The sequence below is a fragment of the Bubalus bubalis genome, chromosome 5, assembly GCF_019923935.1.
Source record: "Bubalus bubalis isolate 160015118507 breed Murrah chromosome 5, NDDB_SH_1, whole genome shotgun sequence".
Taxonomy (NCBI): Eukaryota; Metazoa; Chordata; class Mammalia; order Artiodactyla; family Bovidae; genus Bubalus; species Bubalus bubalis.
The window spans coordinates 97034455-97055195 of NC_059161.1; the positions used below are offsets into that span (position 1 = coordinate 97034455).

The 20741-nt window shown below is 42.7% G+C and overlaps 1 protein-coding gene across 4 annotated transcripts in view; it reads left to right on the top strand.

The window, feature by feature from the left end:
• Positions 1 to 20741, top strand: part of TENM4 (teneurin transmembrane protein 4) — a 1425092-nt gene that overhangs the window by 539008 nt on the left and 865343 nt on the right. For 2 of the 4 annotated variants that reach the window (XM_045165965.1, XM_044944044.2), the window contains exon 1: positions 356 to 699. The gene's annotated coding sequence lies outside the window, so the exon portion shown is untranslated. Of the gene's footprint in view, positions 1 to 354; positions 700 to 20741 lie in introns of those variants that run through there. The other 2 variants (XM_044944048.2, XM_045165964.1) reach the window with 2 other exon arrangements.

Sequence of the window (20741 nt, forward strand, 5' to 3'; positions counted from 1 at the left end):
CATGGCCTCAGACCTGGACACAGAGGCGCCACTGGCTCCAGCCAGTGGAACAGTAGGTGGCTGCTCCAGGGGGCATCAAGGCACAGGCAGTCCCCCTCTGGCCAGAGTTCCCTTTGCCCTACTCCCCACACCGCCTCCCTCCCAGCACCCCACTCCACCTCCAGACAAGAGCACAAGCCAGCAAGGCAACCAGAGAAAAGGAAATTAGTTCTCAGCATCCAAGGACAGCCTCCTTTAATGAAGAGGCTGCTGCAATAGCTTTGTAACAAGAGGCAACTCCTGTGTTGCGTTACAACAGGTTGAGCCATTCCACGCTCCCCAGTGCCAGGGCTCAGGGAAAGAGGGAGGGAAAACCACCCCTGAACACCAAGCACTTCTCCACACAGGTAGCCCCGGGGTCTGGACTCCACCAGGATTTGAAAGAACTGCCGCATTTCTCATCCAAGAGCTCAGCGTCCTAACTCCCCTGCCTGCCCGTCACTGAGCGATGCTTTTCTTTGCTTCTTTTTTTTTTTTCTACTTCAGAATCCGAGCTCCAGCCAGCTCTGAGTGACTGACACCTTCTCCTCTCTTGGCCCTGGGAGTGGATTCATTCAGGATCGTGGTAAACTGGTATTTCAGGTCCCCTTGGCAACCCCCTGGCACTCTATCTCCTGAGGATTGTGCTTCTAAAGGACCTCGTGGAGACAAGACTTCTGGGTGAGAATCAACACCTTCTTCTTTGTTTCTTTGCTGCCACATTCAGGCTGGGTTGCTGTTTCGAAGAGAGGTGAGGTTGGTTGGGAGGAAAGACTGTCCTGGAAGTTAGGAATGGGTAGGTAAAAGGTGATGGGGGAAGGGGCCGACTGAAAGATTACTGGGAACACCACCTCCCACTTCAAGTCTCACTGTGTCCCTGCTTTACTTATGATGCAACCTTAGAGTAATACCTCCCACTGGAGGTCCGGGGACCCATCCAGCCTCAGATGCTTGTCAGTTATTGAATTAGTCATCTCAGATGTTCACAGATACCTGGAAGAAATGTCCTGGATCACAACCTCACCGGCCACACCTGAGAGGGTGGGCGGAGGGGCCTGGGCGTCCAGTGCATCTCGAGAGTTGAGGGGGCAATGCTATGGTGTTTTGCGTGACATCCTTCAGCTCCAACTCTGGTTTCCTTTATCTGTGAAGGACTGCTTGAAAATTATGTATTTTCCTACAAAGGGCTTTGAACAGAGTTAAAGAGATTTGTAGAGCTTTACCCACCACTATCTATCCCCCACACATACACACATACACACACACTTCAGTTTGGGAGGAGGGGTGGCAGAAGGTGAAAGTGGCTACAGAAAGACTCTGGCCTTGGTGCCAAACTCCAAACAACAGTCACTGATGAAGACAGTGATGTGCAAATTACTGATTTTTATTGGACCCTTTGGGGAATACAGTTGTTTGTCAGGAAATGAAAGAGAATGTTTGTGCTTATAAAATTGTATGGAAAAATCAATGCAGGGTTAAGTATATTTTTTCAGTTACTGGAGTCAAGGAATGTTCTCCAGACAATTCTAGCAAGCTCAAAGGGAGGCAGAGAAATCCATAAGTACAGGCAAGGGGGTTGGGCAGAAAGGTCAAGTTGCTGCTGACTGCTACTCTCCTTCACCTGGAGAAATGCCCAAGGGGCATGAGATGATGCAGGCCGTGCGTGGCTGCACTTCAGGTATTCCCAGGGATGCTGAGACCCTCACACCGAAGAACAGTCTTCAGTCTAAGACCTGTCTCTGGTTGTCCTGTTTGTGGGCTCCAATCTAGCGGATCTGAGCCCTGAGTCCCTCTCACAGACGGGCTGGCCCCCTGGGGGAGTTGAGAGGCCATAGAGCATGTTGCAGGGGAGGAGACAGGAACTCCACCTTGTCTGAGTGGCTCAAGAGTTTTCAGTCATAGTGTAAGCAGGGCCTTGGCACTCTTAAGTGGGCTCTGTGGGCCTTGAACAAGGGGCTGAGGAGGGCATAGGAACAGCCAGGGCACCTGTCTGTTTGCCAAGCATTTTTCATTGCACTATTGCTGAAGGTCATTAACATGAAGAAGTGAATAAGAATCACAAGTCAAGCAAATTAGGTAGAACTTTTAGAAGATCATAGATTGATAGCCAAGAAGCTACCAGCAAAACTCCTACTTGTGACTGTAAATTCTTTACCAGATGAGAATGAACTGATGTTTAAGAGGCTGAATTGGGGACCAGACAGCCTGCTCTGCGACACTGTCCTCTGCTGTGTGACCCAGGGCAAATGACTGCTCTCTCTGGGTTCCCGCTCCTTTGTGTGAATTCTTAGTGATAAGGAGCCCCCAAAGATGTCTTCCTGCTCTAAATCCTGTGAGGCTATGATGAGAGGGTCTTATTGATTAGTAAAAACAATGCTGTTATGGTGAAGAGGGGGCCTGGACTGAGAGGGGCACAAATTGTTGTTCCGTCACTTAATAGCCATGTGTCTTCGGCAGGTCAGTGAACTTTCCTATGCTTCCATTTCTTCAGTTGAAAATGATTTTGCTAGTTAGCTCCACCTCCGTGCCGTCCATAGTCGAGTTGCCTTGAGGATGAAACATAGTAATGCAGGCCAGGGTGCTTGTCCCATCAGATACATGTCGGCTATAAAAATGAATAAAGGAAACTACACATTTTAGCAAAGTATCCTACTGCTGAAGCACTTACAGGGATGGTTGCAAAAAGCAACTAATAAATCTTACCTAATTCTTATCAGAGACCAAAATGATCCCTTTGGAAGTTCATGATGAGTACAATTGAACAACTGCATTACGACATCGAATGCCAAAACAGATAAACCAAAAGCATAGTATCCAAATTCTGTCTTTTCCACAATGCATTGATTTTACCATCTGTGAAATGGGTGTAACAAACCAAGGGCTCTTAGAGAATTAAATGTTGTAATACCTTCACAGGAGCGTCACACAGTGCTTGAGGCACTTGATAAATGGTACCAGTTATTATGTTAGTATTTATTATTCAAAGTTGATAATTAAAAAAATAAAGACCAAAGAACAAAAATACCCTATATCTTTTTTTTTTTTTTTAAACATAATGTTTCTGATCATTGGGCCCTGTTTTCTCTGCATGAAAGCTTTTCAGTGACTCTCTTCTTTCATTTACTTCTTCATTCATTGTTTTGTAAAGTGATGGGTGGAGATAACTGAAAATATCATCTGGATTTTATTCACGTATTAGACATTTCTCAAGGCTTTAGCTGTGTTGCAAACATCAGGCCCCAATGCTTATTTCAGGAATAGAATCCCCTTGCCAGAGAGTGGTGAAATTTAAGGGTGAACTGTCTTTGGCTGACATGACTCTGCAGGCTATGATTGTGTGTATGGCAATTACAGACCCAAGCACGTCTGACAAAGCATTTGATGATTCAAACAAGAACCGAAAATCCCTTGAAAATAAAGACCATGTTTGGCCCATTCTTATTTTTATTGGCATAGAAATGGATATAATATAACACCTTCAGAGCCTCAAACTACTATTTAAACTCCAGCCCTCATTTCAGGCCTGAGGATGTGAGTTCATGAATATTCTGAAACTGAAGCTCTCATTTTCAAAAGGAGACTAAAACAAGTTTCAAAGTCTTATAAAATATACGGATCAAAGTTGGAAAATGAAAATACCACTCTTACATGTTTTCAGATCTACCTGCAATAGTCTTTGTTTGTCCGTTTTGCCCTGTCAACCTCTCGTATGGCCTCTTCTTCCATCGCGGACATGGACACAGTATCTCGCTCTTTCTCTCATGCACGTGCTCAATGCATCACAATCCCCTTCAATTCTGATGATCTTTCCTCCCATGCCAAAGAGAAAGGGGCAAATGGCTAGCTCACAAGTTATTTTTCTAAAAACATAATATACTGTGGTCTCAATTATGAGGTAGGCAAAAAAGAATAAAAAGAAATCAATAAAAAATTTAAATACCATACTTAAGGGCAGAAAGATAACAGAATTTGAATGGTAGGCATCTTTGCATGGCAGAAATATAATTTTCTTGCTTTGTCCCACTTTTTTGTATTTTCTAATTTTCCATGATGTGCGTGTATTTCTTTTGAGTAAAAATTTTTAATATTTTTAAAAGAAATTTTATATTAAATACTGGTGCTTTTTCAGTATAACATGTTTCAAGTTAAGTAGTTACTAATAATATCTCACCTTTGTGCTAGCAAATGTCTCACTGGCATTTATACCTGACTTTTAAGCATGTATCAGAATGTCATCCACATGTTACCACTTCCAGGGTGTGATGGCAAAACGCAGGCATGCTCTGACTGGCTCGCCGTGCCTTCAGCTCTGGGTTAAGGCTTAACTGGAGGAGGTGCATCCCCTTGCCTACTGCCCCCGAGTCGGACTCAGAAGCTGCCCTGTGTAGTGCTCTGTGGGTAGAGCTCCTGGGGACTGGGGTCTGTGTTTAGACTTCCCTGGTGGGACTTCCAACATAGGCTGCCTACAAGTATTTTTTTTTTCTGATTTTTAATAACACTTTTATTTTTTCTGATTATAAAAGGAATACATGGTCCTTACCGAACATGTTAAACATAAAGAAGAAAATAAGATACCCACAATATTATATTTCCTCTCCCTAGAAATGATGTCTGTCACACACTTAAGGATTCCCTTCCTCTCTGTGTGTGTATGTGTCTGGGGAACACTTTAAGCAGTGGGACTGCATTGTGTATATGTGTGTGTATGTGCACATGTATGATACGTGCATCATAAGAGCTGTTTGTTTATAACAATTTTTGTGCCACATTGTAACACAGGTATCATAACTTATTTAACCAGTCCTCTTTCCTGGGCATTCAGATCTCCCGCTTCTTCAATTTTGGTTGGTGTAAGTTATGCTGTGCCAAACAGTCATAATTCCTATTTCCATCTTTGGCAGTATTTCCTTAATATAGATTGTTTGCATTGAAATTAATGGGTCAAAGAACATTGGCACTTAAAAAATTGTTTATAGTCAAAGAAATGCAAAGTAAAACAGTAGTGAGAGGCAAGTGTGCTTGGATCAAATTGGAAAAACTAAAACTGTTTCTCACAAGCTTGCAAACATTGGGAATATTTTTCTTCTTCACCTTTGACGTATTGATACACAAAACCCAGTCCTTTAATATCATTTTAATTTGTATTTCTTTGATTATTAGTGAGACGAAACTCTTTTTCATGTTGATTAGCCATTTGTTTTTTACTCTTCTATTTATTATCCTTTCGTGCCCCTTGTCCATTTTTCTACTGATTTTTTTCCTCATCAATTCATAAAAGACCCATCTCCATTAAGGATATTAAACCTTTGCCACTTCTATTAAAAATATCTCCTCAATGTTATTTGCCTTTTATTTTTTAATGAATTCTTCTGACGTGCAGCCATTTAAGTCTTATGTAGTCCATCTACTGATGTCTTTCATTGTAGTTTCTTCCCTTTATTATCCTTAGAAGTGCTTTCTTTTTCAGAGATCAGATACTCACTTTCAGCATTTTCAAATTGGTTTGTTTTTAATATAAAAATCAAGCATGAGTTGCGGCAAAAGACGAGTTGAGTTCTGTGAATTTTATCAGGTAGCTAGGGCCTCAAGATGCTCTTTCTACCTTTTGCATCATGAGAACAAACTGAGCATTTGCTTTTGAAATGTGCAAACGGTTCTGGGGATGCAGACCAAAGATGGAACAGTGAGACGGGATCTGCAGAAAAACCAGAGAATGAGAATTCTCAGTAGGTATGGGTGTTCCTCCTGTTGTGTACCAAATGTGGTTTTAAATGATAGTTGCTGAGAAGTTGTTTAACAGCAGGACCTCCATAAGTGCTGGTCCTAAGAAGGGAGTCAGAGAGAATCTTGCTGTGTGTCTAAAGAAGTATATGCTCGTTGGTCAAGGCCCTGCCACTGGAGGAACACAGCTGTGGTCTCAGGTGGCAGGTATGAAGCTAAATGATTCTGAATTAGATCTTTGCTCTGGGTCACATTGGACCAGCTCAATTGTCCCCTCTTGTTTCGAGGCTATGGTTGTTAGCTGGGAGCTCTAGAGCCAGGGTTTTCTGCTTAGTGGAGGAAGTCCAGGGCCCCAGCAGGGATTGGGTGCTGGTGGCAGAAAGAGCATGGGTTTCAGGTTCTGCAGACCATCAGACTCTGCTCCGCCAGTTCCCAGCAGTGTGACTTAGAGCTTTACCTTGTCTATAAAATGGGGATAATAAGAGTTTACTAATGATATTAGTAATCCGTATAATCAGCTTGCAAGGTTATTATGAATAGTACAGAACTTCATACATGCTAAACACTCATCCTTTGGAAGCTTTGAAAATGAGTTGACTTGCAGTGTTTGTCTTTTGGGGCCCACGTTATAAAGCAGAGGGTCACCAACAGGCTACCCGTCTACCCAACAGGCTTCTCAGGGGCCACCAAGCTATAGGGACCTAATCTTCGCCATCTAAAAATTAGGACACCCGGCCGAGAAAGGATTTGTATGAACTTACATGTGTGAAAAACTTCACAATGTTAAAAAAGTAGAGTCCCATCCCATTATACATTGACTAAATTGCCTTTAATTGAAAAAAGTAAAATTGTACCAGGTGGAGGAGAACCACAAATTTAGTTACTTTTAAGGGACTGTGAAAATGACAAAACAGGAGAAAAAGAGTCAAATCCTCTGGTTTAGAATATTCCACAATTCTTCCAAGTCATGCAGACACCATCTCTGGTTTCTTTATTCATAGGTTTCTAAATAGCAAAGTGGGTCGGGAAGGACCTGTGCAGTGGAGAGGTCTTTCTTCAGCTGATGCATTAGACCAGGGCCATAGAAATTTTCAACCCAAATAAACGGGGGGGAAAAGCATTATTTGAAGGGGAAAAAAATGGGTATTCCTTAGAACGTTGAAAATATGTGTCATACCGTCATGTCCTTTGCAGCTTTAGAAGCCTTTTGTTGGTTCGAGACTAGAATAATGTATTATGTAGAGATTTATTAATAAAATAATTATGTTGGGCATTCTGAGTTTAAAGGGACCATCCATTCAGGTAGTACTTACACATTTAGTAATTTAATTCAGAAAAAAATTACAGTGTGGTCACCCATGGAGCTGCTGAATTTGAAGAGAGCTCTGAGCTCCCTGTTTGTATCCTGTTTAGAAGCAGCCAGTAGAAACCTGAGCCCATCAGAAAACATCGGTATTAGCACAAGAACGAAACACCTGGATTTCCTGGATTTTGTGTCCTTACACATCATAAGCAGATTCCGAAAGTATTTATTTTCACAAATGGTGAACTGTGGGTAAAGAACTCTTTTCTGGAGACAGCTTTTGCCACTTGGAACCTGGTCCAATCAGCCTTACTCCAAAAAAATGCCTTTCTTCTGACACATAGTTGCAAATCACACTTCTGCCAGCCCACCACACCCTTATCAGAAAATCTAGCCTATAGAAGTGCTTCTGTGCTGGAAGCCGGTGTCTCCATTTTTGCTGAGGGGGGAATGAAGAATGAATGAAGAGAAATATAGCGCAGTAGCCAGCTTGCATACAGGAGGAAAGAGCTTGCTGTAGTACACCCAGGTTGAGTAATAGCAGCCCTCAGAGTTAGCCAGAAATAACTTTGCAAGCCTGCGGGGCCTTGGTTCCCTGATTATTGAGAATTTGCCACAAAATGGCCTGTTAGCAGGAATTTAATTTACATAGGTTATGGAAATAAGCTAAAATAGGGAAAGCATGGCTTCAGAATTCTGAATTTAGAAATACTTAAACTGTGAGTCAACCAATGGCAGACACAGCTTGGCATCAGAAGTCTCGAAATCTAGTCTCAGCTCTGCTGCGAAATAGGTAGTTGGATGATCTTCGCCTATGGTACCACTCTGAGTCAATTTCATCAATGAAATATGAAAATAATAATCATAAAAATACTGACATTACAGCATTGTTGAATGACCACTGAAATCGAGTAGACAAAGGTGGCTTATCCACTGCCCACGTGAAACAGACGCTGGTGTTGGTGGTGTTGGTATAGAAATAGGGGGGCCACAGGTACAGTGCTAAGAGTCCTGGCTGTAGACCCAGGCTACCTGACTGTTGCTCTTGACTCCACCCCCTGCTTTAGCTCCAGTTTCCTGGCTCTTGGCTTCAGTGTTTTCATCTGTACTATGGAGTCATCAACAATGCAAATTTCACCTCACTGAGATAATGTGTTCGGAAGGTCACGCGTATATATGAATGACTCCAAAGGGACAATGTCTGCATTTTCTCTTCATGGCATCTTCAGAGATTAGCACAGTGGCTGGAACAATGTAAATGCAAATAATTATTTGTGGAATGAAAAAAAAATATGATTCTCATGCTTCATATTGTCTCAGAGCTCAGAGCAGGGTCAGGTAATATATATTTTTTTCCGGCTATAAATGCCTTTCCAGTTCCAGGGTTAGGCAAATCACAGCTTGTTTTGTTTTATCTCTAAAGGGACGTGTAACTTGCTGCCATTTCTGTTCCACTCTGATTTGGAAATGTCATCAGAAAGGGGAGAAAGCACAGTTCCATGCCAGCCTCAGGATTTGCCCAGAGACATAGGGCTACTTGGTAGCAGAGATAGAATTGGAACTCAGGTCAGGCTAACCCAGAGCTCTCCACTTTTCTGTCTGTGTGGGTATACTTAACAACTTGAAGAGCAGCTGTTATCCAGAGGAAGCCCACTTGGAGAAACTTCTGCCTTCATTTATGAGGGCTGTGCCCACTGGAGGTGGGAAAGGACATGGCTTTAGGATTTCAACACTTCACAGCTTCAACCAGATGCATAAGGATTATAACATGCCATTCTGCATGGTTGTAGGTGAAAAGCTCTCTGTGGCCCACCTTGGGAAATTACTTCAGGGGAAAGTCACATATTGTCTTAAGCATCTGAATCATTCTTCTACAATAATTTCCTCATCAAAAAATTTTATTGGGAGGAGAAAATTACCAGGAAAGAGTCACAGAGCTGTAGATGTTAGAAGAACAGAATACATAAAAGATTTCCCCTTCAACTCATGCACCTGCATCCTCCTGTTTTTCTAAGATCTGTAAGTGTTGGAATAACATATCGGACCGATCTACACTCAGCGTGATACTTGTAAAGATGTCTGAAAAGGAAATCATGAAATCACCAAACCTTCTAGAGCAGGGGATCCCAATCCCCACGCCATGGACCAGCCAGTTTGGAACCTGGTCTCACAGCGGGAGGTGGACAATGGGGTATTCACAGCCACTCCCCATCACTCGCATTACTGCCTGAGCTCTGCATCCTGTCAGACCAGTGGCAGTATTAGACTTTCATAGGAGCGTGAACCCTACTGTGAACTGTGCATGCAAGGGATCCACGTTTCGAACTTTTTATGAGAATCTAATGCCTCATGATCTGAGGTGGAGCTGAGGCAGTGATGCTAACACTGAGGAGTGGATGAAAATGTAGAATATCATTAACACGAGCAGAGAAAGCGATGGCAACCCACTCCAGTACTCTTGCCTGGAAAATCCCATGGACAGAGGAGCCTGGTGGGCTGCAGTCCATGGGGTCGCTAAGAGTCGGACGTGACTGAGAGACTTCACTTTCACTTTTCACTTTCATGCATTGGAGAAGGAAATGGCAACCCACTCCAGTGTTCTTGCCTGGAGAATTCCAGGGATGGGGGAGCCTGGTGGGCTGCCATCTATGGGGTCGCACAGAGTCAGACGTGACTGAAGTGACTTGGCAGTAGCAGCATCAGCATCAGCATTAACAAGAGAGGTTTGACTGCACAGAGACCATGATAAGTCAATTGCTTGCAGATTCATGTCAGTGAGTGGCAAGTAATGGTGAGCTGTATAATTATTTCTATTATATATCACAATGTAATAATAACAGATATAAAGTGCACACGAAATGTAATGTGCTTGAATCATCCTGAAACCGTCTCCCCCCAACCCCTGGTCCATGGAAAAATTGACATCCACAGAACTGGTCCCTGGTGCCAAAAAGGCTGGAGATGCTGTTCTAAAACCCTACTTCCAAGATCTTGGCAAATGGATCCCATCTTTTCCCTCTTACCCAGGCCTTAGACATCTTTGCTGCTTTGACTAGCAAAGTCAAAACAGTTCTTTTCTTTAAACAGTCCTGCCAGCTTCCACAAGAAAGTCTGACTGCTTGGAAGGTTTCTACTTGGCCATTGGCATGGTTTTCATCTACAGGAAAAAGAAATTAAGCGTTGTTTCCTGTCATGGATGGGTTTACATTTAAAAATATGCTGTATGCAACTATAACATCATTGTATTTCACCTAATTAATGGCTTGAGAGTCCCTTGGACAGCAGGGAGATCCAACCAGTCCATCCTAAAGCAAATCAGTACTGAATATTCATTGGAAGGACTGATGCTGAAGCTGAAACTCCAATACGTTGGCCACCTGATGTGAAGTACTGACTCACTGGAAAAGACCCTGATGCTGGGAAAGATTGAAGGCAGGAGGAGAAGGGGACGACAGAGGATGAGATGGTTGGATGGCATCACTGACTCAATGGACATGAGTATGAGTACACTCCAGGAGTTGGTGATAGACAGGGAAGCCTGGTGTGCTGCAGTCCATGGGGTCGCAAAAAGTCAGTCACGACTGAGCAACTGAACTGAACTGATGAATTAATGGCTGAATAAACTAACTGAATTAATGGCTATCATGGGTGAAGTACGGCACTGTGCTTAGAGTTCTGCACACAGAGTAATTGCTCCAGGTGTATGTACAGGATGTCACTGATACAGATAGTAATGGGAGCTTTGATGATAACAGATTTTAAAGCCTTTTTAAGAATATCATGGCCATGTCTAAAAAAAAGCAGTGTGAAATGAGAATTTTAAATTTCTACTTTATGAGTATAAAATAAACCTGAGAAGTAACCCTTGTCCATAGTAGATATAATAATAGCATACTCCGCATCCTACTGTCTGGCCTTCTCTAGATTTGTTCATTTGTCTCAAGATATGTTTTTTAAGCCTGTACTGGGCATTATGCAGACAATAGTCAACAGGACAGGCACCTGCCCTCTTGAAGGTTCCAGAATTGCAGGAAAGACTGATGTTGGACAGGCCACCACTGGTAATGGTGAGTCCTGCTTTTTTTTTAAAGAAAAGAGTCAGGCGTAACAGGCAGGTTTGAATATTCTCTTTTGGAGCCTGTCATAGCTAGCACTCTCTGAGCACGTGTTTCTTCTTTGCCTAGAATGTTCTGCCCACCTTCCCAGCAAAGGGAATCTTCCAGGCAAGTATCATGTTAGTTCATGTGTTCCCTGGCCTCTGAAGGCAGAATTAGGGCTTTTTTAGCACTGTGTTCCCAGAACATGGTCCAGGTGCTTTTATCAAGAGACTACTTGGCGCCTTTCAAGTGCTCTGGCCCTGAAGTCAGAGTCTTTGGGTTTCAATCAGAGCCCCACCACTTATTAGTTAAGTGGACTTAAACAATGAACAATTATGTAGCCGCTCGCCTCACTTTTACCATCTGTAAAATGAACACTTAAAGTGGCATATAACTATTGGGATTGTTGGGAGCATTAAACGAACAACTCATATAAAAAGCACATAAAAGAATGCCTGGCAGATAATAACCGCTTTTTCAGCGTTGGCTGGTACTGCCACGGCACTAATGAATACTTTATGTTGAGATTATGTGTTTAATCTGTCTCTCTGCCTCCTTAGACCATACATTCTTAGATATCAGGGTCCTTGATTTATTTATCCCTATGTTCTTGCTCTCAGCACAGGGTTTGGCACCCAGGAGGGTCACAGGCAGAGCCTGGTAAATGAAAGGAAGAGTGATGAGTCCCCACAAACAGGATGCTCAGGGCCCACGTCAAAGGAATTTAGGTCAACGTCATTCTAGGAACTTGGCTTATGCTGCCTGATATGATTTTGTTCCATTTCTTGGTGAAGAACAAGTAAGGAAAGAAAAGTAACTAGATCTTTTGGACCAACCTTGGTGTGCTCCTTGGCTCTTTTATTTCAATGCAGACTCTCCTCTGGTTCCTTGGACACCGTGGAAAATAACTAGCATTTGTTTAGATTCAGCCATCACATTCTTTGAAAGAGAAAACAACATCATGTCTTTCTTTTTTTAATTATGCCAAGCCGCGTGTGTGAGAGTCCTACAACACCATGCAATTTTATTTTGTCAAGTGCCTTTCATCACAAGCTGCATCCCTGACATTCCAGTTAAACAATGACTGATAAGGTGTTTGGGGTGGTAGGGAGGAGGGCAGTGAGGGGACCGAAACAAAGGAGAAAGTCTGTGAGCACAGGAACCTCTAGTCAGACTTTCAGGGGCCTCCAAGTCTCCGTCCGGTGGTGATTGCTCAGTAACGTTTCAAGCAGAATAACTGGAATGGAGACGTGGTTTGGCAAATGGCTTAAACAACAGCTTTGATTTCATGGTGATGAGAGTTACACCGTGCTTGTGCTGCTCTGAAGCTCTTTCGACGCCAGGCAGGGCTTCCTGTTTAGCAAGGCGTGTCTCTGCAGACAAAATGCTGTCCGCCTCTGCATTGTCAGTGGAGAATCAGAGCAGCCGCGAGCACTTCAGAGGGGCCCCGCAGCGTCCACGTGTGGCCCAGAGTCAGGGAACACGAGGCCTGACGTTGCAGTACGAAGTGCATTCTTCATCCTCGGTTGGTCAGGCATTACTGTATGCACTTCATACACTTCATTTCAGGGAACAAGGCCCATAGGCCCAATACACCCAGGACCTGAGAGCTAAGAATGTTCACATTTTTAAAAGATTGTTTAAAAAAAGAACAACAACAATAAGTACAAGACAATATGCAGCAGATATCGTATGTGGCCTACCAAGCTTGACATATTCACTTTCCGGTCCTTTATAGAAAAATATGCTGATTCCAGCTTCATCTTATTAATTCAGTCAATAAAATGATGTGAGCATTTATTGTCCCCATTCTGTAATTTGGATCCTACATCTTAAAAAGGATAAGTACTCATCTGATATTACCCAGTTAGTCAGTATAACTACTACCCAGGGATCACAAACTCAGCTATCTCCAGGACTTGGGCAGATAATGTGAATGAATACATGGGCCCAGGAGGGGCTGTGACTATACAGAGGTGACATGGCCTTTCCAAAGGACAGCTGCTGTGCGGTTCAGGCCAATGGTGACTCACCAAGAACAGTGACCCATGCTACTAATTTTCTGATCTTTCAAGGACAGCCAGGAAGCCAGATTTTTATGTAAAATCTCCTAATTTCCAAAGGCTGGCCAACCAGACTCAAAGTTTATTTAAAGTTACATGGTTCATACAGAACAGGCTTGTGGGCTGAATGTAGCCCAAGAGCCTACAGTTTGAAACCAGTGCATATTATTATGAGTTCATTTGTTCCAATCCCTTTACTTAACAGTGAGAAAACTGCAAATTGGAAAAGAAGAGTGAAATGACTAAGATCACAGCACTATTAAGTAGCAAAATCCAAATCATTTGATTTTATTATATGAGCTCTCTGTTCTGAGCACCGCTCTGATTTCTAATTGGTACCACAGATAGTTTGGAAGTAGGAATGATTTCTTATAGACTTATCTAAACCACCAGGGACTGATGCTGAAGCTGAAGCTCCAATACTTTGGCCACCTGATATGAAGAGTCAATTCACAGGAAAAGACCTCAATGCTGGGGAAGATTGAGGGCAGGAAGAGAAGGGGGTGACAGAGGATGATATACTTGGATGGCATCACCAACTCAGTGGACATGAGTTTGAGCAAATTCTGGGAGATGGTGAAGAACAGGGAAGCCTGGCATGCTGCAGTTCACAGGGTCTCAGAGTCAGAGACAACTTAGCAACTGAACAATGACAAAAAATCACCAAGTGCTACAAGGAGATAACAGAAGTTCAGACAGACCTGAAGGGTACAGCTTAAAGATCATCTGGATCCTCTTCCTCATAATTTTAAAGTTTTGGAAAACAATCAGAGAGGGTTCCTGAAAAACCCAAAGTCACACAGCTAAGAATGGAGATGGGTCTCTGACCTCAGATCCTAGACTTATTCCAGTGCTTTTGCTTGACCCTCTGATGGACTTGAATTTTTCAGATGTCTCTCCAAAATCTCCTTTATTATACCTTGTGTGACACATGAGCATGGTTCTAGCTGAGCCTATGCTGAAATTCACACACAGCTGGGTTGTTGTTGTTCAGTTGCTCAGTCGTGTCTGACTCTTTGTGACCCCATAGACTGCAGCCCATCAGGTTTCCCTGTCCTTCACCATCTCCTGGAGCTTGCTCAAACCCATGTCCATTGAGCTGGTGGTACCATCCAACCATCTCATCCTCCATTGTCCCTTTGTCCTCCTGCCTTCAATCTTTCCCACCATCAGGGTCTTTCCTAATGAGTTGGCTCTTCACATCAGGTGGCTAAAGTATTGGAGTTTCAACTTCAGCATCAGCCCTTCCAATAAATATTCACCATTGATTTCCTTGAGGAAGACTGGTTGGATCTTCTTGCAGTCCAAGGGACTGTCAAGAGTCTTTTCCAACACCGCAGTTCAAAACCATCAGTTCTTAGGCACTCAGCCTTCTTTATGGTTCAACTCTCACATCCATACATGACTACTGGAAAAGCCATAGCTTTGACTAGATGGACTTTTGTTGGCAAAGTAATATCTCTGCTTTTTAATATGCTGTCTTGGTTGGTCTAGCTTTTCCTCCAAGAAGCAAACATCTTTTAATTTCATGGCTGCAGTCAGCATCCACAGTTATTTTGGAGCCCATGAAAAGAAAGTCTGTCACTGTTTCCACTGTTTCCCCATCTATTTGCCATGAAGTGTTGGAACCAGATGCCATGATCTTCGCTTTCTGAATGTTGAGTTTTAAACCAGCTTTTTCACTCTCCTCTTTCACCTTCATCAAGAGGCTCTTTAGTTCCTCTTCACTTTCTGCCATAAGGGTGGTGTCATCTGCATATCTCAGATTATTGATGTTTCTCCCCACTATCTTGATTCCAGCATGTGCTTCATCCAGCCTGGTATTTCACATCAGGTACTCTGCATACAAGTTAATTAAGCAGGGTGACAATATATAACCTTGTGCATAACAGTGTGAAAAGGCACAGCTTAGAACATCTAGCAAATTAAATGGATCCTCACTTTTCCACCCATGTTGGAAGCTGGCCTGAGTTGACTTGCTTGCAGGGTGGTGAATTCTAGGGGAGCTAGGAGTAGAGACTAATGATGGGAAAGAGGATACAGAAGGACAGAAGTTTTATTTCCCCAGGCCAGTAAGCCTACAGGTGGCAGCTGGCAGAGCTGTTTTCATAAAGAACCTGTGAGATCCAGGTCTGTTACCTGGGGTCCATGTGACTTTGACTGGGAAATGGGCTTTTCCCTATTTCTGCAAGAAACACGTCACAACTCTGCTGAGGGCTCATAGGAAGGCATGAGGCCTTTCCATAGCTTGAGGATCCTGAGTTTCAGAATGCCTGGAACTAGAACTGCAGGTGGAATGCTCAGAGAAGGCACAAAATGCAGTGGTAACAGTGAAAGGGTACCCTTGGGCTTCATAGGTGGTGGGAAGAAGAGAGTATCTTGCAACCCCAGCTGTAGAGAGGGCTGTGAGTGCGTATGAGGCACACCAGTGCTCCTGGAAAATGTGTATGGTGGGAGATGTGAATGCCTGCCAGTCCTTCTCGGGTAGGAAAATGGAAGGCAGATAATGAAAGTTGTACTATTACTGTTCATGGGAAAAATGCAAATGTGAATGTGTTAGTCTCTCAGTTGTGTCCAACTCTTTGTGACCCCATGGACCGTAGCCCGCCAGGCTCCTCTGTCCGTGCAATTCTCCAGGCAGGAATACTGGAGTGGGTAGCCATTCCCTTCTCCAGGGGAATCTCCCGCACCCAGGGATCGAGCCCAGGTCTCCAGCATAGCAGGCAGATTCTTTACCGTCTAAACCACCAGGGATATGGTACCAGTACTGTTCACATGGGCTCCTTTGTACCCTGAGAAGTTAGGTTCCATATGACATGGCTGCCACAGAGAGACCTCAGTGTGGAGCCTAGTCAAAGCGCAGTCCCAGGATTAGCAGTTTCAGGGTCACCTGGGGGCTTTGTAGAAAAGCAGACTCTCAGCCCTGTGCCAAGCCGACTGAACTTGAATCTGCAGTGTAACCAGAGCCTGGGTGATCTGTGAGTACATTAAAGTTTGAGAAGCTCTGGCCGTGGTATCAACAGCTCCAGGTAAATTGCAGGTTCTAATCTGAGAACTGTCTGTTTTTGTTTTGTGATATTGACCAACTTCTCCACTCCTCTCCTTGCTCATTTTTAAAATGAAGATAATAATGATATCTATTTATAGGGTTATTGTGTTGTTTAATTGAGATATTGTGTAAAGCTTGTGATTGATGCCTATACATTCTTAGTAAATAATGATTATCATCATGACTATGATTACTTTTGATAATTCAGAACTTGTCATCAAAGCATTTGTAAGAGAGGCTTCTCTGGTTCCCTGTGCATTACCTTCTCTCTAGTAACCCAGTGAGCTTTCCTCTCACTTCAACACAGCCTACCAGTAATTTTAATATTAAACTTGTAGCTGGTCTTTATTGATATTCTTCAGAGGACTAGGGACTAAAAATACAAGCCAGATAGCATCCCAGTTACCCTCACTACAACCAGTAAGGTTATCTGCTCTTGAAAGGTGAGGAAATTCAGGGTCCCAGGTTCACCCAGAGCCCTGGAAACAGTAAAGAGTAGAGACAGAATTCTTCCCCAGGAAGGAGCTCAAGACCAGGAAGTGGTTGCAAACCCCTTAAAGTCCTGGCCTTAGGGCTGTGGACTTCTGTTGCACATGGAGGGCTTACCAAACATGTTCTTTTTTTTTAAATTGGAGAATAATTACTTGACAATATTATAATGTATTTTGCCATACATCAACATGAATCGGCCACAGGTACACACATGTCCCTCAAGTCCTGAACTCCCCCTTCCACCTGCCTTCCCACCTTATCCCTCTGGGTTATCCCAGAGCACCGGCTTTGGGTGCCCTGCATCATGCATCGAACTTCCACTGGTCATCGATTTTACATAAGGTAATATACATATTTCAATGCTATTCTCTCAAATTGTCCCACCCTCACCTTTTCCTGCTGAGTCCAAAAGTCTGTTCTTTATATCAGCGTCTCCTTTGCTGCCTTGCATGTAGGATCATTGATACCATCTTTCTAAATTCCATATATATGTGTTAATGTGCAGTATTTGTCTTTCTTTTTCCGACTTACTTCACTCTGGACAATAGGCTCTAGGTTCATCCTCATTAGGACTGACTCAAATGTGTTCCTTTTTATAACTAAGTAATATTCCATTGTGTATATGTACCACAACTTCCTTATCCACTCATCTGTGGATGGACACCTAGGTTGCTTCCATGTCCTAACTATTTTATATAATGCTGCAGTGAACACCAAGGTACATGTATCTCTTTCAGTTCTGGTTTCCTCGGGGTGTATGCACAGCAGTGGGATTGCTGGGTCATTACCATACACTTTCATTCCCACTCCCTTCTCAACACCTACTAAAGTGAGAGAGAAATGAATAAAAGGGAAAAAAAACTGGAAAGGAGAGAATAGCATTTTGGATCGGTCAAGCAGATGGGGAAGAAATAATTGACTTAGGCAAACCTGTGAAAGTAAAACCTAAGTGACCAGTGGCAAAAGCTCAGAATCTATCTCATTTTTGCTGTTGAGCCCCAGGAAGGCTCAGAAATTAGAAGCTCAGGCATTTCCAAAAGTGAAGGGTCTGGGAAGGGTTGAGAACAGGAAGATTGGTTGAATGTGTTAAGAGTCCCTCCCTCCCTGCCCTGCTCTCCTGGGTGCCTGTCCCCACCTCCAGCAGGTAGAGGAATGGAGATCTATTGTCAGGAATGAATGAGCCCAAGATGCTCTGGATGTTTGGAAAGCAGCATCGCTGAAGGTATGTAGTCTGTGCCGGAAATAGGAACAAGAGGAGTAAACGAACTCTGTATAGAAATGATGAGACTGCCTTCTAGTCCTTCCTCCATTAAGCTTCTAGAAAATCTTAGCAGCCAGTCTGGTTGACCCTCTTGTTGACCCTGGCCCCCAGGAAGAGACTGGAGAATTCTTGTGCAACTGAGTAGCCCCTGAGAAAAGACTTACAGATACTGTTTGGGAATCACCAGTAAAATAACCTAGCCAGATCATCCTATAAGGAAGTCCACCAGGCAACACATCTGGCTCTGAAATCTCTGGTTAGTTTTTAGTTGATTGGGTATGGCTAACCCTAGATCACCAGTATCTGATGAGCAAAGCCCTAAACACAGAAACAAAATGACAATTTTTTAAAACCCTAAAGAGCACAAAGGCAATGGTAGAAAATTTCATAAAATGCATCATTAATATCCTTAGAGAAATAAAGATATTATGTAGATGAAACAAGAACTGGAGGCTTTTTAAAGAGAAACATTCAAATGGCTTAAACAGGCTCCTGAAAATTAAAACATATGACCGCAGAAATAAAAATGTCAACAGATGGGTTGGTAGACAAAGCTGAGAAAATCTCCCAGAAAGTAGAACACAAAAGACACAAATATTAAAAGAGAGAAAGAGGATTAAAAAATTAGAAACAGTCTCAGTCAGTTCATGTTTGACTCTTTGTGACCCCATGGACTGCAGCATGCCATGCTTTCCAGTCCATCACCAACTCCCAGAGCTTACTCAAACTCATATCCATTGAGTCAGTGATGCCATCCAACCATCTCATCCTCTGTCATCCACTTCTCCTCCTGCCTTCAATCTTTCCCAGCATCAGGGTCTTTTCCAGTGAGTCAGTTCTTTGCATCAGGTGGCCAAAGTATTGGAGTTTCAGCTTCAGCATCAGCATCAGTCCTTCCAATGAATATTCAGGATTGATTTCCTTTAGGATTGACTGGTTTGATCTCCTTTCAGTCCAAGGGACTCTCAAGAATCTTCTCCAACACCACAGTTCAAAAGCATCAGTTCCTCAGTGCTCAGCTTTCTTTATGGTCCAACTCTCACATCCATACATGACTAATGGAAAAACCATAGCTTTGAACAGTATGAAAAGGCAAAAACACTGAAAGATGAACTCCCCAGGTTGGTAGGTGCCCGATATGCTACTAGAGAAGAGTGGAGAAATAACTCCAGAAAGAATGAAGAGACAGAGCCAAAGCAAAAACAACACCCAGTTGCGGATGTGACTAGTGATGGAAATAAAGTCCGATGCTGTAAAGAGCAATATTGTATAGGAACCTGGAATGTTAGGTCCATGAATCAAGGTAAATTGGAAGTGGTCAAACAAGAGATGGCAAGAGTGAACATCGACATTTTAGGAATCAGTGAACTAAAATGGACTGGAATGGGTGAATTTACATCAGATGACCATTATATCTACTACTGTGGGCAGGAATCCCTTAGAAGAAATGGAGTAGCCCTCATAGTCAACAAAAGAAACACTATAGGAGGTCCCATATCTGAATAAAAAGATTTGGAAATAAGAAAATCAGCAATAAAACATTTCAAACAAATCTTTCCATTTCCAAAGTAAAAGAATTCAGAAAAAGATCAGCACATTGAAAGAAACAAGACCCACACCAAGCATCACATAATTTCTGAACACTGGGGAAAAGAGAAGATCCTAAGTTTTCAGAGGTGGTGGTGGTGGTTGGTGGTTTTGTCGCTAAGTCGTGTCTGATTCTTGCGACCCCGTGAACTGTAGCCTGCTAGGCTCCTCTGTCCATGGGACTCTCTACGCAAAAATACTGGAGTGGGTTGCCATTAAGAGGCAAAATGGTATCAGACTTCTTAGGAGCAACACCAGAAGCAAGAGGACAATGGAACCATCAATGTTCTTAAATTATAGGGAATTTATTTCCAATCTAGAATTCTACATCCAGCCAAATCAGTTCTCAAAACCTTTACCTCTGATACATTTTCAGTATGAAGAGGAAACAAAGAAGGAGGAAGACATAGGATCCTGTAAATAAAAGATACAATTACAGGAATGAGAGCCAATAACATTTCCAGGAATACGGTGGTGGGAGATCCTAGAACACAAGCTATTCAACAAGATAGAAAGAAACTAGTATGTATTGGAATCATTCAGACAAAGGGGAATTACACTGCTAAGTAAAGGAAAGGAGAAAGTAAAGAAAAGAAAATGTAAAAAAAGAAATTGACTTTTTTGTGATTGGATGAATTGGAAAGTACTGAGAGAAGATTTATTATTTGGCAGAGAGTTACCTAGATATCTAAAATGCTAATAAGCATATATGAAAAAAAAAAGCCAATGATTAACTCAAGAGGAAAAAACTAAAATAAGAAAGCACATCTTTGTATACTACATGGTTCAGCTGAGAATAATATTTACACAGTAGTTATAATGAAAATACTAACCTCTAACCAAAAATTAGGGTTACCTTGCTTATTAAACCTATATGCAGAGTACATCATGAGAAACGCTGGGCTGGAAGAAGCACAAGCTGGAATCAAGATTGCCAGGAGAAATATCAATAACCTCAGATATGCAGATGACATCACCCTTATGGCAGAAAGTGAAGAGGAACTAAAAAGCTTTTGATGAAAGTGAAAGAGGAGAGTGAAAAAGTTAGCTTAAAGCTCAACATTCAGAAAAGTAAGGTCATGGCATCTGGTCCCATCACTTCATGGGAAATAGATGGGGAAACAGTGGAAACAGTGTCAGACTTTATTTT